The sequence below is a fragment of the Rhinoraja longicauda genome, chromosome 29, assembly GCF_053455715.1.
Source record: "Rhinoraja longicauda isolate Sanriku21f chromosome 29, sRhiLon1.1, whole genome shotgun sequence".
Taxonomy (NCBI): Eukaryota; Metazoa; Chordata; class Chondrichthyes; order Rajiformes; family Arhynchobatidae; genus Rhinoraja; species Rhinoraja longicauda.
In genome coordinates, this window is record NC_135981.1 from 18077672 (window position 1) to 18096192 (window position 18521).

The 18521-nt window shown below is 43.9% G+C and overlaps 1 protein-coding gene across 8 annotated transcripts in view; it reads right to left on the bottom strand.

Annotated features, from left to right (window-relative positions):
- mpp2b (MAGUK p55 scaffold protein 2b) overlaps positions 1-18521 on the bottom strand; it is a 466432-nt gene that overhangs the window by 330362 nt on the left and 117549 nt on the right. Inside the window, exon 1 of one of the 8 annotated variants that reach the window (XM_078424666.1) lies at positions 3620-3635. The exons of the other annotated variants lie outside the window; for them this stretch is intronic. The gene's annotated coding sequence lies outside the window, so the exon portion shown is untranslated. Of the gene's footprint in view, positions 1-3619; positions 3636-18521 lie in introns of those variants that run through there. 8 annotated transcript variants of the gene reach the window in all.

The window sequence follows — 18521 nt, forward strand, 5'->3', positions numbered from 1 at the left end:
TTTATTTTTTTTACATTTACCCAGCCAATTAACCTACATACCTGTACGTCTTTGGAGTGTGGGAGGAAACCGAAGATCTCGGAGAAAACCCACGCAGGTCACGGGGAGAACGTACAAACTCCTTACAGTGCAGCACCCGTAGTCAGGATCGAACCTGAGTCTCCGGCGCTGCATTCGCTGTAAAGCAGCAACTCTACCGCTGCGCTACCGTGGGACCTGAAGGGCAACCTTTTCCATAGAGTATATGGAAAGAGCTGCCAGAGAAGGTAGTTGAGGCATGAACTCTTACAACATTTAAAAGACATTTGGACAGGTACATGGATAGGAAAGGTTTAGAGGCAGGTGGACCAAGCACAGGCAGGGATACAGGCCTGTTTCCATGTTGTTTGACTCTGACTTGCAATACTTTTGGAAGTTTATAAAAATAATTTCAATACTAATATTGGGCCAGGTATTCAGACCAGCAAGGAGAATGGGATTGCAGAATCTGCGTCATAGAACATTGGACAGTACAGCAAAGGAACAGAGCTCTCCAAAGCCTCCACGTCCTTCCTGTAATGGGGCAACCAGCACTGCACTCAATACTCCAAATGCAGCCTAACCAAAGTCCTATAAAGTTGCATCGTGACTTCCTGACTCTCACACTGAATGTATAAGAAGGAACTGCAGATGCTGGTTTACATCGAAAATAGACACAAAATGCTGGAGTATCTCAGCGGGACAGGCAGCATCTCCGGAGAGAAGGAACGGGTGACGTTTCGGATGGAGACCCTTCTTCCGACTGAGAGTCAGAGAAGAGGGAAACAAGAGATATGGAAGGGTAAGGAGTGAAAACGAGAGATCAAAGGGGACGAGGATCAAGGAAAATATGGAATAGATCATTGTTAGCTAGGAGAAGGTGACAATGAGGCATACAAAGTAAAATTTAATCAGGACCCCTGATTACTCAATGCCCTGACCGACAAAGTAAACATGGCAGGACGTTATCTCAAATGTCAAGGTTTGTGCTGCACTTCACAAATCTGTAAAATAATCTTTAAATAACTGCATTGCAAACTTGGACTCCAAACGGAGAAACAGCTGCAGAAGATATGAATGTATCTTGAATACATTCCTTGAATGCAGAGGAAAGTCATAAGGATGCCAACATTTTAAGAGTCAAGAGTGTTTTATTGTCATATGTACCAGCAATGGAACAATGAAATTCTTACTTGCTGCAGTTTTACAGGCCCATAAATGCAATCACAAAATAAATACATAATAACAGTGGATTAATAATCAGTAAAACTAGGTAACCAGGCCCTAATAGTGTAAAACCAAAGTCTGTTGTACACCAAAAACAAAGTGCATAGAAGATCATGTGTCGGAAAGAACTTCAGAAGCTGGTTTACACCGAAGAAAGGCACACAATGCTGGAGTAACTCTGCAGGTCAGGCAGCATCTCTGGAGAAAAGGAATAGGTGACGTTTGGGGTTGAGTCCCTTCTTCAGACTGAGAGTCAAGGGAGAGAGAAGCCCTCTCCTATTCCTTTTCCCCAGAGATGCTGCCTGACCCGCTGAGTCACCCCAGCATTTTGTGTCTATCTTCCATGGTAGATCATCGTTGTCGAGGTAGAGTTGGAGTTCGTGTTGAGTAGTGTTCAAGAGCCTGATGGTTGCTGGGCAGAAGTCTGGAGTCCTGAACCTGTAGTCCTGGCCTTCAAGCTCCTGTACCTTCTCCCCGATGGCAGCAGTGAGATGAGAGCGTGTCCAGGGTGGTGCCTGTTCTAACGCTGTCCTCGACAGCATTCACATCTCCCAATGCTGCACCACCTTGCCTCCACAGATCAAGAGGCCCTTTGTAGAACATTGATATTTGGGGAACGCAGAAAAGTCCAAGGCAGTTTTAATGGTGAAAGCCTACTGTTTTTTGCTGGAACAGAACTCTGGTTTGTTTCAATTAATCAGTTTTAAAAAAAACAGGTGCAGCTTTCTTCAAATTTTATCTCCAAAAGAAAATTGCTGCCCATTGTACAAAGCTACCCATTATACTGTGTCAGCCATGTATGAGTTTTAATGTTGAAGGCATTTGAATTTCAATATAAACCATTCGCACATTGTCTCGGTTCCACTCTTGGCTTCAAAAGGCTTTTTCAGCCTAGCATGCCCAGAATAAATCAATCCTTCCGAGGCTCTTAGTATATCTTCAGAGAATGCTTGTGCACATTTACCACAGGGCTCTGGCACGAGAGAATGAAATGCTCTTCAATCGATCGGAGATGAAGGACATGTAAACAAGGCATTGATCCTAAATTCAAGAATGTTTGTTGATCTCCTGAAATTGCGAGTGTGAATTACATGAAGCTCCCGAGCCACTGGAATAGTGTGTTTACACACACAATTCAAATTGCCACATAAAAGTTTGAAGAATGTACAGGTAAAAGTGCAGCAGTGCTATAATTCTTCACAGCCTAGTGTTCCCCTCATCTTTTTAGTCATCTTCCAAAGCCACAAACACTTAATTAGCATAGATTTCTTTCCACATTCAAGACAGTGCAAGTTTCCTAGATTTTCACCCTCAGACTAAAACTTACCGGCACCACCGATAGACTGTTAATAAGAGCTCCTTTGGCAATTTTGGCCTCAGAGGAACTTAGAAGACTTGAAACTTCACCCTTGCCATCTGTAATTAGTCTCTCAGCATTAAACTTGGATTTATGTATTCGCAAAATCTTCTGATCTGCCACACAGTGTGCTGAAAGTTTGCTTTCAAGCATTGAGACTCTTTCAATGTAATGTTAAAGGGTTTTAATGGCCTTTCCAAGAGGCTTTTGTATATTCTTCCATATTATGGACAATGGGGCAAGAGGAGGCACGCAATACATTGTGGCTAAAAACTGCCCTAACTTTCCCGCCCAGATGCAATATGTAGGAAGGAACTACAGATGCTGGTTTACATCGAAGATCGATACATAATGCTGGAGTAACTCAGCGGGACAGGCAGCATCTCTGGAGAAAAGAACTAGGTGACGTTTCTGGGTCGAGACCTTTCTTCAGACTCAAGTTTGAAGAAGGGTCTCAACCCGAGACGTCACCTATTCCTTTTCTCCAGAGATGTTGCCTGATCCACTGAGTTAATCCAGCATTTTGTGTCTATCATCCTGCCCAGAGATAGCTCTAACCATGTATATTATTGCCAGCACTATCTGAAGAACTCTACAAGAGGAAATTAGACCAGACTAGCTGCTATTAACCATCTCTCAGAACTGCCACTGAGAGACCTGAAGGTGTCATTTATCTCTACCGAAGAGCTAAAATGAACTACCAACCTCAATTTCCACAGCTGCAGTTCTTTCCATTCATTCACTGGGGAGCTCTGCAACATCAATCCCGAAGCCATGGATTCAGCAGATAACAAGCCAGCCTCTTCCACATAGCAGCTGACTGTATTCAATAAGATGTATCTCTGCAGAGCTCAGAGAGAGGCCCATCAACTTATTTTGCCCAAATACTTTGCTTCCCAAGATCGCAAACTGCTTTCACTGCTATCCACTAATTCCTGGACTGTCGATGTAAAGATATCCTATTCCCACTCCAAGAATTAACTTTTTTAATAACCAAAGAAATAACAGGTCACTCACTCTTTCTCGCATTGCCTTATGATGAGAACATTGGCCCCATAGCAGAAGCGTCCACATCGTGGGGCTGGAAACTGGAAGTGTCCTGAGCTAATTCTGCTACCACCATCATCTATTGAAACCGGTGATGGTTCCTGCTGATTGTCGCCAGAAGCTTGTGCCCTATGCAGGATGGACAACGACACTTGAAACATAGAAGATGGACACAAAAGAAGATGAGAACATTGCAATAATATTTTTTCATGGGACTCGCCTAAAACACTGTGCATATGAATTGTGGGTTTAAGTTAGAAAATTTCAGCAAATCAATTTGAAGATGGATTAAACTTCAATACTAACTCAATGATAAAATGGTGAACTATCTCTAAATTAGAGTTGAGCCAATAATATACCAAAAAATACTGGTTGTAAATCACTTTTAAAATTCGGAAGCGATGAAAAGATGTTTGTGAATGGAGTTTGTATTTTTCACTTTATCTATATGGGTCAAAATAAAATACTACTTTCTCCACGGTACTTGTGCAGTAATCAACGCAAAGAAATTATTGCAGTTATTAAAGAATGCCATGGGGCCACTTTTTCAGGATCTGAAGAGAAATGACATCCATCCAGTCCCTGCACTGCAGATGCTAGAATCTTGATCAAAAAGCAAAGTGCTGGAGGAAGTCATGGGTCAGGCTGCATCTGTGGAGGGAATTGGATTGGTCTGAAGAAGAGTCCTGATCCAAAACGTCATCTGCCCATTCAGATAAGACACAAAATGCTGAAATAACTCAGCAGGCCAGGCAGCATCTCTGGAGAATGTAGATGGGTTGCGTTTCGGGTCAGGACCCTTGTTCAGATTATTCTCCTCCTCCCACAACAGATGCTGCCTGACCCACTAAGTTGCCGTAGTAATTTGTGTTCTTTTTGTGGCTGTACATTAGCTTCCCGAGTCTTCTCATTTCCAAGGCTTTCCATGAGTCTCCTTTTACAACTATGTGTAAAGTGGTATTGTAAATTTTTTAACCGCCTATAGAGAATATTGATATCCCACAGAGAAGCGTTACAGGGGAGAGCTTTGTGAAATGTGTAGTATCTGCACTTCTATCCAATTGGCATGCTCTACATTAATTCCAGTTTAAATATCTGCTCCATTATATTTACATTCCATTGCTGCTCTCAGTATAACTACCAGCAATAACTGAATAGCTCAGCCATAATCTTCCAGCAGCCTTCCATTTAATTTACATGAGCCTGGAAATAACATGGGCACCATGGGTTGGCATATAGTCGAGCTAACCTGCTGCCTCCACAGCTAATGGGGATTCACTCGAGTTACTCACAACTAAAGTTTAATTTTTCTTCACAAAATACAACCTCTCGTGCCAACTTTTACCAAGTACAAATGCGCACAGTACAAAACCATTCAGATTTGTTATTATCCAGATCATCAGCTTTACAACATCAAGAGCTGGCGGGAGAACAGTGATAACATTTATTTGAATGCGGTCATCTAATTTGTACAAAAAAGTTAGAGCAAATAATTGCATTATTTAATTTTCATCAATCAATTTTCATTATTCGTTGGTGCATTAATGTGCTTAAATTTATTACATTCATATAATTTTATTTTTAATTATTAAAATTACGTTTGAAAAGATGGCAATTTCCTTAAAATAACTTTTCCCACCAGCAAGCCTTCAAAGGGTGGTTAGTTTAGCTCAGTTTAGTTTAGAGATACAGCACAGAAACAACCCCTTCTGCCCATCGAGCACTCATTCACACTGGTTCTGAGCGAACCCACTTTCACGTGCACTCCCCACACATTAAGGGCAACTTACAGAGGCCAATTAACCTACCAACCCGCAGCGTCTTTGGGACGCGGGAGGAAAACAGAGCACCCGGAGAAAACCCACGCAGTCACAGGGGGAATGTGCAAACTCCACACAGACAGCAGCCAAGGTTAGGATTGAAACCGGGTCTCTGGGGCTGTGAAACAGCGGCTCTACCTGCTGCGCCACTGTGCTGCATGTTCTGGCAGGTTACCAACATTGGCCACACACTGTAGAATGGTGGAAGCAGACAGATTACTCCACATCTGGAAGCAGAGACTGCAAACGGGTGGGAGCCATGGCAACAAGCTGAGCAGCTGGCCCATCGCAAGGAGATCCAACCCTAAATGCCTCACTCTTCCTAATAATACAGCTATGCCTGCTATTAATTGAATGCTTGACAGATACGGCATGAAAAAATGCTCTTTGTCCACCAGGCCTACCCGGACCATCGATCACCCATTCACACTAGTTCTACGTTATCCCATTTTCTACACACGAGCGGCAATTTGTAGAGGCCAAATTAACCTACAAACCTTTGGAACGTGGAAGGAATCCGGAGCACCCGGAGAAAATCGACCCGGACACAGAGAGAATGTGCAAACTCCACACAGACAGCACCCGAGGTCAGGATCGAACCCAGGTCTCTGACGCTGTGAGGCAGTGGCTCTACCAGTTGCGCCACCATGCCGCCCTGACTCTAAAGTGGATCCAAGCTTGGGGTAGATCTGCTCCAACCCTCTTGTGTTTCTGTGGTAAAATACTGAGGATGGGCATCTTTAAATTATTAGCCAATGTCCAACTGTCTCCCCGATGCATAATTCCATGGATTTCAAGCTGTTGAGATCATTGCAGTTGCAGCAACTTCTGCTGACAACCTTCATTAGGGGCATAAAAATAATTAGATCGGTACATTGCACAATTAAATGCATAGGTAGGTATTTTGTTGCCACATTTTTGCCTTGGGAAATAATCATTACCATCGTTCATTTCAAACTTGCAATTACGTACTGTAGCAATTTCTATTAAACAGCACATTTTTAATTCCTTGCAAACCAGTAAAGCTTCAGTGTAAGAAAGAAGGTTCGATATCAACACTAAAAGGTGCCACACAGCAAAGGAGATAAGAAACAGCAATTAATTCACTCAATAAAATTATGATCTGTTATTAACAGCTGCATAAATACCCTTACAGCTTTTCTTAAACAGCTTGCTTCTAAAAGGTGTGATAGGAGCTTCTCATATGGGAATAGCGAGTAAAATATTTCTTCATCCATGAGCGAGGCACAAAAATAACCATTTCAAACTTGTTCTTTTTAATTAAATATCAACTAGACCGTTATCAGGCTACTGAACTCAACGGGTCAGGCAGCATCTGTGGAGGCAATGGACAGACAATATTTTTCCCTCTTATCAGTCTTCCGAATGGTTCTTACATAAGCCAGGGTACTGCCCGATTCAGCAAGGTGCTGCAGAAAACATGGCGTGTCTTGTGTATTGACTCAATGTGGTCCACTATCTTACACTCTGATTCTGCCCCTAATGTGGAGTAGCATTGTCACTGAACTGTATGCCAAAAAAGAACTTCACTGTACTTGGGCACACGTGATAAGAAAGTACCATTGAACCCTCACCTCCAGCTCTTTGCCAACCACAACCCCCACCCCACCCCCCGCCCCCCCTTACTTTCAGTCTGAAGAAGGGTCCAGATCCAAAATGTCACTAATCCATGCTCTCCACAGATGCTGCCTGACCTGCTAAGTTACTCCAGCACTTTGTGTCTACCATTGAAGGTTGGCGTGGACTCTGGTCAAAAGGGTCTGTTTCCATGTTGTATCTTTCAATCAATCATTCTCCTTATGGCTGCAGGCTAATCACCCATCCTGGTCACATGAGCTATTTGTACACCAAGACTTTGAACGTCAGGCACTGCTAATCGACCAGCATTCCTTTGAAGGTATTTATTTCACAAAATGCTGGAGTAACTCAGCAGGTCAGGCAGCATCTCAGGAGAGAAGGAATGGGTGACGTTTCGGGTCGAGACCCTTCTTCAGACTTCTTCAGCATTCCTTTGAATGTAGTTTACCAATTTTAGCACAATCACCGGGCACTTCATGCCTTTGAGTGTTATTTCATTCAGACGAATGATCCAGGTTTCAGGATGAGACAAAATCACTATCATTCTTTATAAAAAATGTTATCCTATTATGATAACTGTTCCCCAAGGGTTCTGTAACCACCAGATCATCAATTAGCCATTCTTCAACACACAATACTAGACGTAAAACAGCCTGCTCCCTCTCTATACTGTGCACTATCAGCATACTGATTGAGGAAATTATCTTTTATACAATGGATGAATTAATGCACCACATTATTACCGCTTATTCGATTTGCCCCGTTTACCTTTAGATTGAATGTTCCTATGATTGCTTGTATTGGCCTTATTACAGACACCTCTCACATATACTATGTTCTGCTTTACCAATACACTTTATGGAGACACCTCTCACATATACTATGTTCTACTTTACCAATACACTTTATTGCCGACACCTCTCATGTAAACTATGTTCTGCTTTACCAATACACTTTATTACAGACACCTCTCATATAAACTAAGTTCTGCTTTACCAATAAACTTTATGTGAGCCCACATACAATGCCCAATGTTTTCTTCCCCTCAATGTTGCCAGCTCAGCTCAAACTGGCTCTGCTTCTTCCTAACATAGACACAAAATGCTGGAGTAACTCAGCGGGACAGGTAGCATCTCTGGAGAGAAGGAATGGGTGATGTTTCGGGTCAAGACCCTTCTTCAGAGTCTGAACAACGGTCTGGACCTTAAACGTCACCCGTTCCTTCTCTCCAGAGATGCTGCCTGTCCCGCTGAGTTGCCCCAGCATTTTGTGTCCATCTTCGGTGCAAACCAGCATCTGCAGTTCCTTCCTACCAGGAAGTCTGGTTCTTCCTGGGTGTGCCCCAGGAGAGGAGAAGCCAAGCTGTCTGATGATAATGGTGGAATGCGATGGGGAAAGCCGATGGCTGTGAACGGTCCACAGACTCATGGCCTCGGATAGCACCCGGAGGTTTTGTGATCGGCTCGTGAAGTGGCACGCAGCAGTGGAGGGGAGGCTACTGGAGACCGTTGGCAGCATGTTTGTCGTGGTCACGGGTCATGACGTTGGCAGAGGTGGCAGTCGGGTGAGCGAGTGAATCGAGTGCGGCCTGCAACAACTGCACAGTGCAGCGGCGAGAGGGACTGACGGCATTATGCAGTGCTGCACTGGGCCGAACCCACCCCTACTCCAGCGACACCTGGAGGCGGCGAGAGGGACTGACGGCATTATGCAGTGCTGCACTGGGCCGAACCCACCCCTACTCCAGCGACACCTGGAGGCGGCGAGAGGGACTGACGGCATTATGCAGTGCTGCACTGGGCCGAACCCACCCCTACTCCAGCGACACCTGGAGGCGGCGAGAGGGACTGACGACATTATACAGTGCTGCACTGGGCCGAACCCACCCCTACTCCAGCGACACCTGGAGGCGGCGAGAGGGACTGACGGCATTATGCAGTGCTGCACTGGGCCGAACCCACCCCTACTCCAGCGACACCTGGAGGCGGCGAGAGGGACTGACGGCATTATGCAGTGCTGCACTGGGCCGAACCCACCCCTACTCCAGCGACACCTGGAGGCGTCGAGAGGGACTGACGACATTATACAGTGCTGCACTGGGCCGAACCCACCCCTACTCCAGCGACACCTGGAGGCGGCGAGAGGGACTGACGGCATTATGCAGTGCTGCACTGGGCCGAACCCACCCCTACTCCAGCGACACCTGGAGGCGTCGAGAGGGACTGACGACATTATACAGTGCTGCACTGGGCCGAACCCACCCCTACTCCAGCGACACCTGGAGGCGGCGAGAGGGACTGACGACATTATACAGTGCTGCACTGGGCCGAACCCCCCCCCTACTCCAGCGACACCTGGAGGCGGCGAGAGGGACTGACGACATTATGCAGTGCTGCACTGGGCCGAACCCCCCCCCTACTCCAGCGACACCTGCAAGTGAGAACGTAATCAATTGCATTCCCCCTTGGAACAAGATCAGACATTTAAGAAAGGTAGACACAAAATGCTGGAGTAACTCAGAGGGACAGGCAGCATCTCTGGAGAGAAGGAGTGGGTGACGTTTCGGGTCGAGACCCTTCTTCTTTCCTAGACATTTAAGAAAGTTGGAAGTTGCAAGATGGTGCCAGAATATGAGACCTCACTGCGTGCTGTTCCGGAAGAAGATCTATTGTATTCATATATAGCATGATTTGACAAGATAGCATGCACAAGCATGTCACTGTCTCCGTTCACATGACAATAATAACCAAAACAAAAGCTCTTTAAGAGCTTTCAAGAGAGAGTTAGATAGAACTCTCTTTCAAGAGAGAGTTAGATAGAGCTCTTAAAGATAGCGGAGTCAAGGGATATGGAGAGAAGGCAGGAACAGGGTACTGATTGTGGATGATCAGCCATGATCACAGTGAATGGCGGTGCTGTCTTGAAGGGCCGAATGGCCTACTCCTGCGTCTATTGTCTAAAACCAAATTTCGGAGGTAAGATCATTCCTCTTCACTGCCTTTGTCCCATTCTTTAATATCAAAGCAACCTCACCTCTTCTTCCATTTTGCCCCTCTTTAAAGTACACTGGAATCTTTCATCCCCAAACTTGGTTATTTTACAACCACATCTCTATATTGATGACAAGACAGAACTCATATATTCTGATGTGTGAATAATTCATCTCGTTAGAAATAGACCTCATCACAATTCTTTTCAGAAACACACAGACCACTTGATTTAATCACTTAACTATAATCCACAAGCTAAGATTTATGGATCAGAGTTATTGATTTTTTTTTATCCATTTATGCTTTCACGTATTTCGAGACTTTAGGCCAGAGCTCGTGAGCATCGCCAGCACTTCTTTGTGCACACGCTATGAAGGTCAGGATTCCCTTTGTAAACCTGAACGTCCTGAACCTGCTCGCTGTATATCATTGGTCATTTTACCAACCGGAAACCAATGTCTGACTCCTCAGGAATCCCGAAGCAAAGAGCAAAATTGTATCAATTTCCCCAAAACCTATGCAGAAGAATCTGCCCACAAGATCAATAATTTCAAAGGAAAAGAGTGGCCGTAAAGGAGAAAGATATTCGGTATTTCACAAGAGTTTTTGAATTAATTGATGTGATCATTTTTAATTGTTTGAAATATTCAGTTTTTATTTTTATACATTGAACTATTTTACCCTTTGATAAATTTTGACTTTTAGCCATAAGGAATCATTCAGAGCTTTTGACAGACTTGACAGCTGGCTAAGATGGGGGGCATGATTTCACCAGATGCCAAAATGTTTCTCTTCAGCCATTTCAGGGTGTGTCTTGCGCGCAGACCACACCCACGGGATTTTCCATTGTACCCAAGCCTCTCTGTGCTTGTGCATACGACAATAAACCTGAATTCATTCAGGCTGCAAGGATCTCCCATAGTCTGAGGAGTACGTTTGGACCAGCACGAGTGACGACAAGTTTAAAATAACCCAAACGATCAATAATAAATGTGAGTGCTTGGTGCTGGCTACATATATCGGCCCAATAATAAAGTAGACTTGAAACCTAATTTAACATCAGGATCCTGGTGAGACCAACACCAATTTGGGGCAGGATGATCTGAATGAGGATAGACACAAAATGCTGGAGTAACTCAGCGGGATAGGCAGCATCTCTGGATAGAAGCAATGGTTGACATTTTGGGTCGAGACCCTTCTTCAGACTGAGAGCCAGAGGAGAGGAAGACACCGAGATATGGAAGGGTAAGGTGTGAAAACTAGGCATCAAAGAGGATGTACAATAGACCATTTTCAGCTCGGGGAAGGTGACAACGAAGCATACAGAGATAAAATCTCCCGCCGAGTTACTCCAGCATTTTGTGTCTATCTTCGGTGTAAACCAGCATCTGCAGTTCCTTCCTGCACATTTGATCTGAATGAGGAACTCTTCCTGGGTTTTTAGGCTTCCTTTACCATTACAACTTTGTTTTATAGGTGACGAGAAAAATGTATTGCTCACACTGATTAAAACTGTGAAGATTTAAAAGAATAAAAGACAAAACTGAAGCATTTTTTGTCGAATGCTTAATTAATACCTCCCGCTGCAGCAGCACACCATGGTTCTCTACATCACACCTTGACAATGGAGAAAAAAAACGGAAAATAGATGAAGCTCCAACCTCACTATTACCTGAAATAATTCAACTCAATTTTAATTTGAAACATTTCACTGCAAAGGTCATGCACAAGGACAATACTTACAATTCGCAGCACTGGAGTTCCTTTCTATTAGAAATTCATTCCAGCCAGCCTTTCAAATCAACCTCAAATCCCCAGAAAAGGGAAAATTATATTAAAAGCCGGTGATTCTCTAGCAAATCCGTGACAATGCCACTGAACCTAATTTTATTTTTGTTCAGCCTGCAATTTCTGGCTCATATCTCAAGGGCAAAGGGCAATACTTAAATTGCCATATGCCGAGCACAATCCAACGTGCATTCACAAATCCCACCTTTCCATCCTACCTGTTGTACTTGTGCATGGATTGATTTTACTCATAATAATAATAATAATTCATTTATTTTATATAGCGCCTTATCGGGTGCTCAAAGCGCTTTACAAAAACAATTAACATAGAAACAAACAGACAAACTATCCTGACGGAAAAGCGGCGAATAAACAACGCCAGCGTCCTCTCACGTCAGGGTCCGGCAGTAGACATCAAAAAGCACAAGACACACAGATATAATTTTTCCACAAACAGCCATCACAGTGATTGCTCTAGGCATACCCTCACTGTGATGGAAGGCAAAGTCTTATCTCCTCCTCATTCTTCTCCCGTGGTGCCACGAGGTGATCGAGGCTCCCAACTTTTTGAAGCCCCCACCGGGCGATGGAAAGTCCCAGGGCCGAGCCGAGCAGGCCGATGAAAGTCCTGAGCCCCCACCGGGCGATGGAAAGTCCCAGGGCTAAGCCGAGCAGGCCGATGAAAGTCCTGAGCCCCCACCGGGCGATGGAAAGTGCCGCGGCCAGGCCACGCAGGGCGATGAAGGGCCTGCGGGCGGGTCGATCGTACCTCGCGCTTCGGGGCGGTCGAAGCTGCTACGGCTGGAGCTCCCAAAAGCCGGTCGCCAGCCAGGGACCTGCGAACTCCCGATGTTGCGGTCTGCAGGGCCCACGGCCGAAGCCTCCGAGATGGTAAGTCCAGGCCCTGCGACCGGAGTCTTCGAGGTCGATCCCAGCTGGAGGCCGCCGACTCCACGGTGTTAGGCCGTAGCGCGAACGGAGATACGACACAGTAAAGGTCGCATCTCCGTTGAGGAGGAGATTTGAAAAAAAAGGTTTCCCCCAACCCCCCCACCACCCCCCCACATACACAGAGTTAAAAATAAAACAAAACGTACATTTAACGACGACAATGACAAAACAAAAAAAAAACACAAAAAAAAACAAAAAAAAACAGAGAGACTGCCGGTGAGCCGCAGCTGCAGAACACAGCCACGCTCCCCAATGTAGAGTACTCATGTAGAGTATTATCCAATTTAATTGGACAGCACACGAACAAAAGCTTCTCACTGAATCTCGGTACACATGACAATGATAAGCCAATCCCCAGAGTTTCCGTTCTCACCAAATAAATTCAGACAAATAATCCACAGCAAGGCTAAGTATTAAAACATATTCCTTTTCATGCCAGATACTGTAAAAAGTAAAAAGTAGTCAGGTTTCACTTGGAATGATCAAAATACTGTGAAAATAACAGGAAACACAAAACCCCTTGAGACACAAATTCATCAAAAGGTTAAATTTCTCTTTGGAAAATAGAAAAATGTTCAAAAAGAAACTCTATAGAAACTTTATTAGCATATTTCTGATATGCAACTCAGTTCTTCCTTGGGTACTTGGCAGTTGCTGGTAATTAGTTCTAGTCTGTACTCCCTTTTATTTACATCGGCGAAACCAAGCGCAGGCTCGGCGATCGCTTCGCTGAACACCTGCGCTCGGTCCGCATTAACAAAACTGATCTCCCGGTGGCCGAGCACTTTAACTCCCCCTCCCATTCCCAGTCTGACCTTTCTGTCATGGGCCTCCTCCAGTGCCATAGTGAGGCCCACCGGAGGTTGGAGGAACAGCACCTCATATTTCGCCTGGGCAGTTTGCAGCCCGGTGGTATGAACGTCGACTTCTCCAACTTCAGATAGCTCCTCTGTCCCTCCCTTCCCCTCCTCCTTCCCAGATCTCCCTCTATCTTCCTGTCTCCACCTATATCCTTCCTTTGTCCCGCCCCCCTGACATCAGTCTGAAGAAGGGTCTCGACCCGAAACGTCACCCATTCCTTCTCTCCCGAGATGCTGCCCGACCTGCTGAGTTACTCCAGCATTTTGTGAATAAATCGATTTGTACCAGCATCTGCAGTTATTTTCTTATACTCCCTTTTCACTCATTCTCCAAATATCCAAGACAGTTTTGCTTAGTATTCCTTTTAAGAGATGCACAATGTATTCCTTTTATAAATATTCTGGTTTATTCAGTGAAAGGTAATTCTTAAAACATCTCGAGGGTTAACAAGCAATGCAAAGTCAGTTGTTTATTTGAAGTGTAAAGTTGTGCGCTGTTGTTAACTAACAAATTAATGGATGAGGGGAAAAGGGGAAATGCAATTAAATCACTGATCAACTATGATCTCATTAAAAGATTATGCAGGCACAAGGGGCTGATTAACATAAGTTATAGGGGCTGAATTAGGCCATCCGGCCCATTAAGTCTAATCCACAACATCAGTTTAGTTTCTTGTCACGTGTACCGAGGTACAGTGAAAAGCTTTTGTTGCGTGCTAACCAGCCAGCGGAAAGACAATACGATTACAATCGAGCCATTCGCAGCGTAAGGTTACATGATAAGGGAAGAACGTTTCGTGCAAGGTAACTCCAGTAAAGTCTGATCAAAGATAGTCCGAAGGTCCCTGATGAGATAGTAGCTCAGGACCACTCTCTGGTTGCGGTAGGATGGGTCAGACGCCTGATAACAGCTGGGAACAAACTGTCCCTGAATCTGGTGGTGTGCGTTTTTGCACTTCTACACCTTTTGCCCAACGGGAGAGGGGAGATGAGGGAGTGGCCAGGGTGCGACTCGTCCTTGATTATGCTGTTGGCCTTGCCGAGGTAGCGTGAGGTATAAATGGAGTCAAAGGAAGGGAGGTTGGAGTCTACGTTTTAGGCCAATCAAAATCAACTCGACGAGGGAGTGTTTTGATTTCAGACAACTTTTTATGAATATTCTTTCCATCGAGAAATAAGAATCACGCATGAAAATTGAGACCATTCACACCTTACCAGCAAGATTCTACTTTAAACAAGACACTATTGCCTCAAAGAGCGTTCAACCCGTCGATTGATAGAGGTTTGGAAACTAGTTCAGCACTGCTCTCTGGTTGCAGTAGGATGGTTCAGTTGCCTGATAGGAGCTGGGAAGAAACTGTCCCTGAATCTGTAGGTGTGCGTTTTCACACGTCTGAGCCTTTTGCTCGATGGGAGAGGGGAGAAGTTACCTTTCCAATCTTCCCACGATTCCAGAATGGTACCTTGGAAGTGTTTGGAGATTCTAGTGCTGCCTTCCCATTTTCTACAACCTAGAAATCTGTCCAAGCCTCAAATTATTCTCTGAAGCTAAAAGGTGTACTTACTTCCCCTCAACAGTATTTGCTCACTTTTTAAAAAATCTTTCTCCTTTCAAAGATAAATTGCTTATTTCTTAAATCAACCATCATTCTGGTTAAACAAATTGGCCAGAGTATTAACTCAATGACCTTCACCGGGGCAAATGGCATGGTTTTTCTGTCCCAGTTTTAAATTTTCCAAGATAGACACAAAATGTTGGGAGTATCACAAAATGCTGGAGTAACTCAGCGGGTCAGGCAGCATTGATGCTGCCTGACCCGCTGAGTTACTCCAGCATTTTGTGATACCTTCGATTTGTACCAGCATCTGCAGTTATTTTCCTACACTAAATGTTGGGAGCAACTCAGCGTGTCAGGCAGCATCTCAAGAGAAAAGACACAGGTGTGGTCATGGGTCGACACCCTTCTATAGATCCAGAGTCTCGACCCAAAACGTCACCTATTCCTTTTTTCCCCAGAGATGCTGCCTGGCCCCCTGAGTTACTTCAGCAATTTGGGTCCATCTTCAGTGTAAACCAGCATTTGCAGTTCCTCCTTACATTTCTCAAGGTCTGCCTCAGCTTCATCAGTGACCCAGAGCACAATCTCTCTTGATATTTACTGCATAAAATTGAATTGGAATGGAGCAAAAGTAAACTCAGTTTATGTTTTTATTTTCATTCATACTCTATTGATAAGCAATTCAAAATTCCAAAATACACAAGATATTTTTGCAGTTTAATAAATATACCAACAGAATAAAATGCACTTTACGTGCACAGACCACGATAGTGTTGACGTTCAGGTCAAGTCAAGTCAAGTCAATTTATTTGTATAGCACATTTAAAAACAACCCACGTTGACCAAAGTGGATTCATCACCACTCAAAGAACAGCCATGTAACTTTTAGAGTCATTAAATATTTACCCTTCAACCAAGATCACGAAAAGAGATCATTTACCTCCTTGCTGTTTGGTGATGATTTCTCTATGAAAATCGACTTCAGTGCATCTGCCCTTACTTTGAGATAACAACTTCATTTCAGATAAATATGCAAATAGCTGTAAAGTGCTTGTTTCATCTGCAGTCAGGGAAAATGCCACAAAAAATAAGGAGCAATCTTGCTTTACGTTGCTGGATAAGCATTGCAGAAATGTTGATTAATAATGCTGAAAGCAATGTTTGAATTCCGCCGTGCTAGCTCAAGAATTTAAACTCAGTTTGAAGGAAAACAGATTTTCCTCTCGCACTTTAGTTACAAAAAGTGATTGATAAGATGTCAGGTAACTTGTCAGATTAAAATAGAGCTTTTAATATCATTTAAGGAAGGAAATCAGCCATCAGTGCTGATCAGAGACAGGTGAATTTGTAATGGGAAACAGGGAAATGGCAGAACAGTTAAACGAGTACTTTGGTTCTGTCTTAACGAAGGAAGACACAATCTCCCAGTAATACTAGGGGACCGAAGATCTAGTGGGAGAGAGGAACTGAAGGGAATTCACATTAGTTAGGAAATGGCGTTAGGTAAACTGTTGGGACTGAAGGCAGATAAATCCCCAGGGCCTGATGGTCAGCATCCTAGAGTACTCAAGCAGGTGGCCCAAGAAATCGTGGATGCATTTGTGATCATTTTCCAATGTTCTCACAACGTTTGTTGTGGGATTTGAACTCCTGTTTCTGTACTAACTAGTCTTCTGGAACACTAGTTCATTAATGTAACCACTGTAATACTACAATCAGAAACTGTATCGTAGGATGTGCATTTTGCATGAAGGAGATGTGACAATGACAGGCCGCTGCATCCACACACCGGCGTCTTTTGTATTATAGATTTCTTAATTATACAATTCTGCATCAAATTGGAAACAAGTTTGAACTTGCTGCAAAGTCCTCTCAATAAATACTGTATTCCAATTGAATTCCACCATTATTATCCTTGCATGAAGCTGCTTAAAATCTCAACCGCTCACCCCAGCAAAAACAATCCTTCCACCTTGGATCAGCCACTAGTCCCATCATCAAGAGACCGTCTCTTGATTCTCCACTCCTTACGCAACGAAAACAAACAACTGATTTTTTTTGTTGGTCCGATTCTTATTAGATTTGAGTATTTATTGGAGATTTAAAGCACTGGAACTTTATTTTTCATTATTTATTCATTTAATTGTTTAGGTATCATAAAATCCTGGGGTTACTCAGTGGTTCAGGCAGCATCTCAGGAGAGAAGGAATGGGTGACTTTTCGGGTCAAGACCCTTCTTCAGTCTGACCCGAACCGTCATCCATTCCTTCTCTCCTGAGATGCTGCCTGACCCGCTGAGTTACTCCAGCATTTTGTGATACCTTTGATTTGTACCAGCATCTGCAGTTATTTTCCTACACATTTAATTGTTTAGTTGTCCTGAGAGAGTAATCACTCTCAAAATAGTTATTACTTCATTTTAATATATATATATTTCTCGCACTTTTTAATTAAGTTTATAGTATCTTGCATGGCCAATCAGATAACTGGATTATGACAAACTGCATGGCTAGTCAATAAAAATAATAAATCGGCAGGGTTTAAAATATTTACTGTTGTGAGATAAGAATCCATTTAAGAGAACTTTGATAAATTAATCGATTGATTGATTGAAAGATACTGCAAGGAAACAGGCACTTCAGCCCACTAAATCTATGCTGATTATCAATCGCCTGTTCCATAGGATTAGCTTTCATGGGACATCACCACAGTACCATCCCTTGGCCATACAGTGTACTATGTCTGGAGAGTTTCTGCACACCAAGAACAAGGGTGGCACAGCTGGTAGAGCTGCTGTCTCCCAATGCTGGAGACTGGGGTTCGACCCCGTACTCAGATACCGTCACTGTAGAGTTTGAACGTTCTCCCTGTGACCATGTGGTTTTCCGGTTTCCTCCCACATCCCAGAGACTTGCGGATGTGTCGGTCAATTGGCCTCTGCAAAATTATCCCTGGTGTGTCGGGAGTGGATGCGAAAGTGGGATGATGTAGAACCAGTATGAACGGCTGATCAATGTGGCCTGTTACATGCTGCATCTTTCAGGCAATCAGCAAGAAAGGCGCTATCAATTTACTGGAAATAATGAAGAATAATGTTCCCCCGAGTACAAGTATCTACAATTTTACTCAATTTATGCAACTCTTCTTAGTAACGGGAAATTTTATCTTGTAACCAGTTCTCTTAACCAGGCTCTTAAACAATGCAGAGTTGAAGACTGCACTAAATCAGAGGTCGATACAACTTGGTTGCCTGATGCAATTGGTTGTATGAAGTGGCCTTCTGTTGGTCTCAACAACTTACAAAA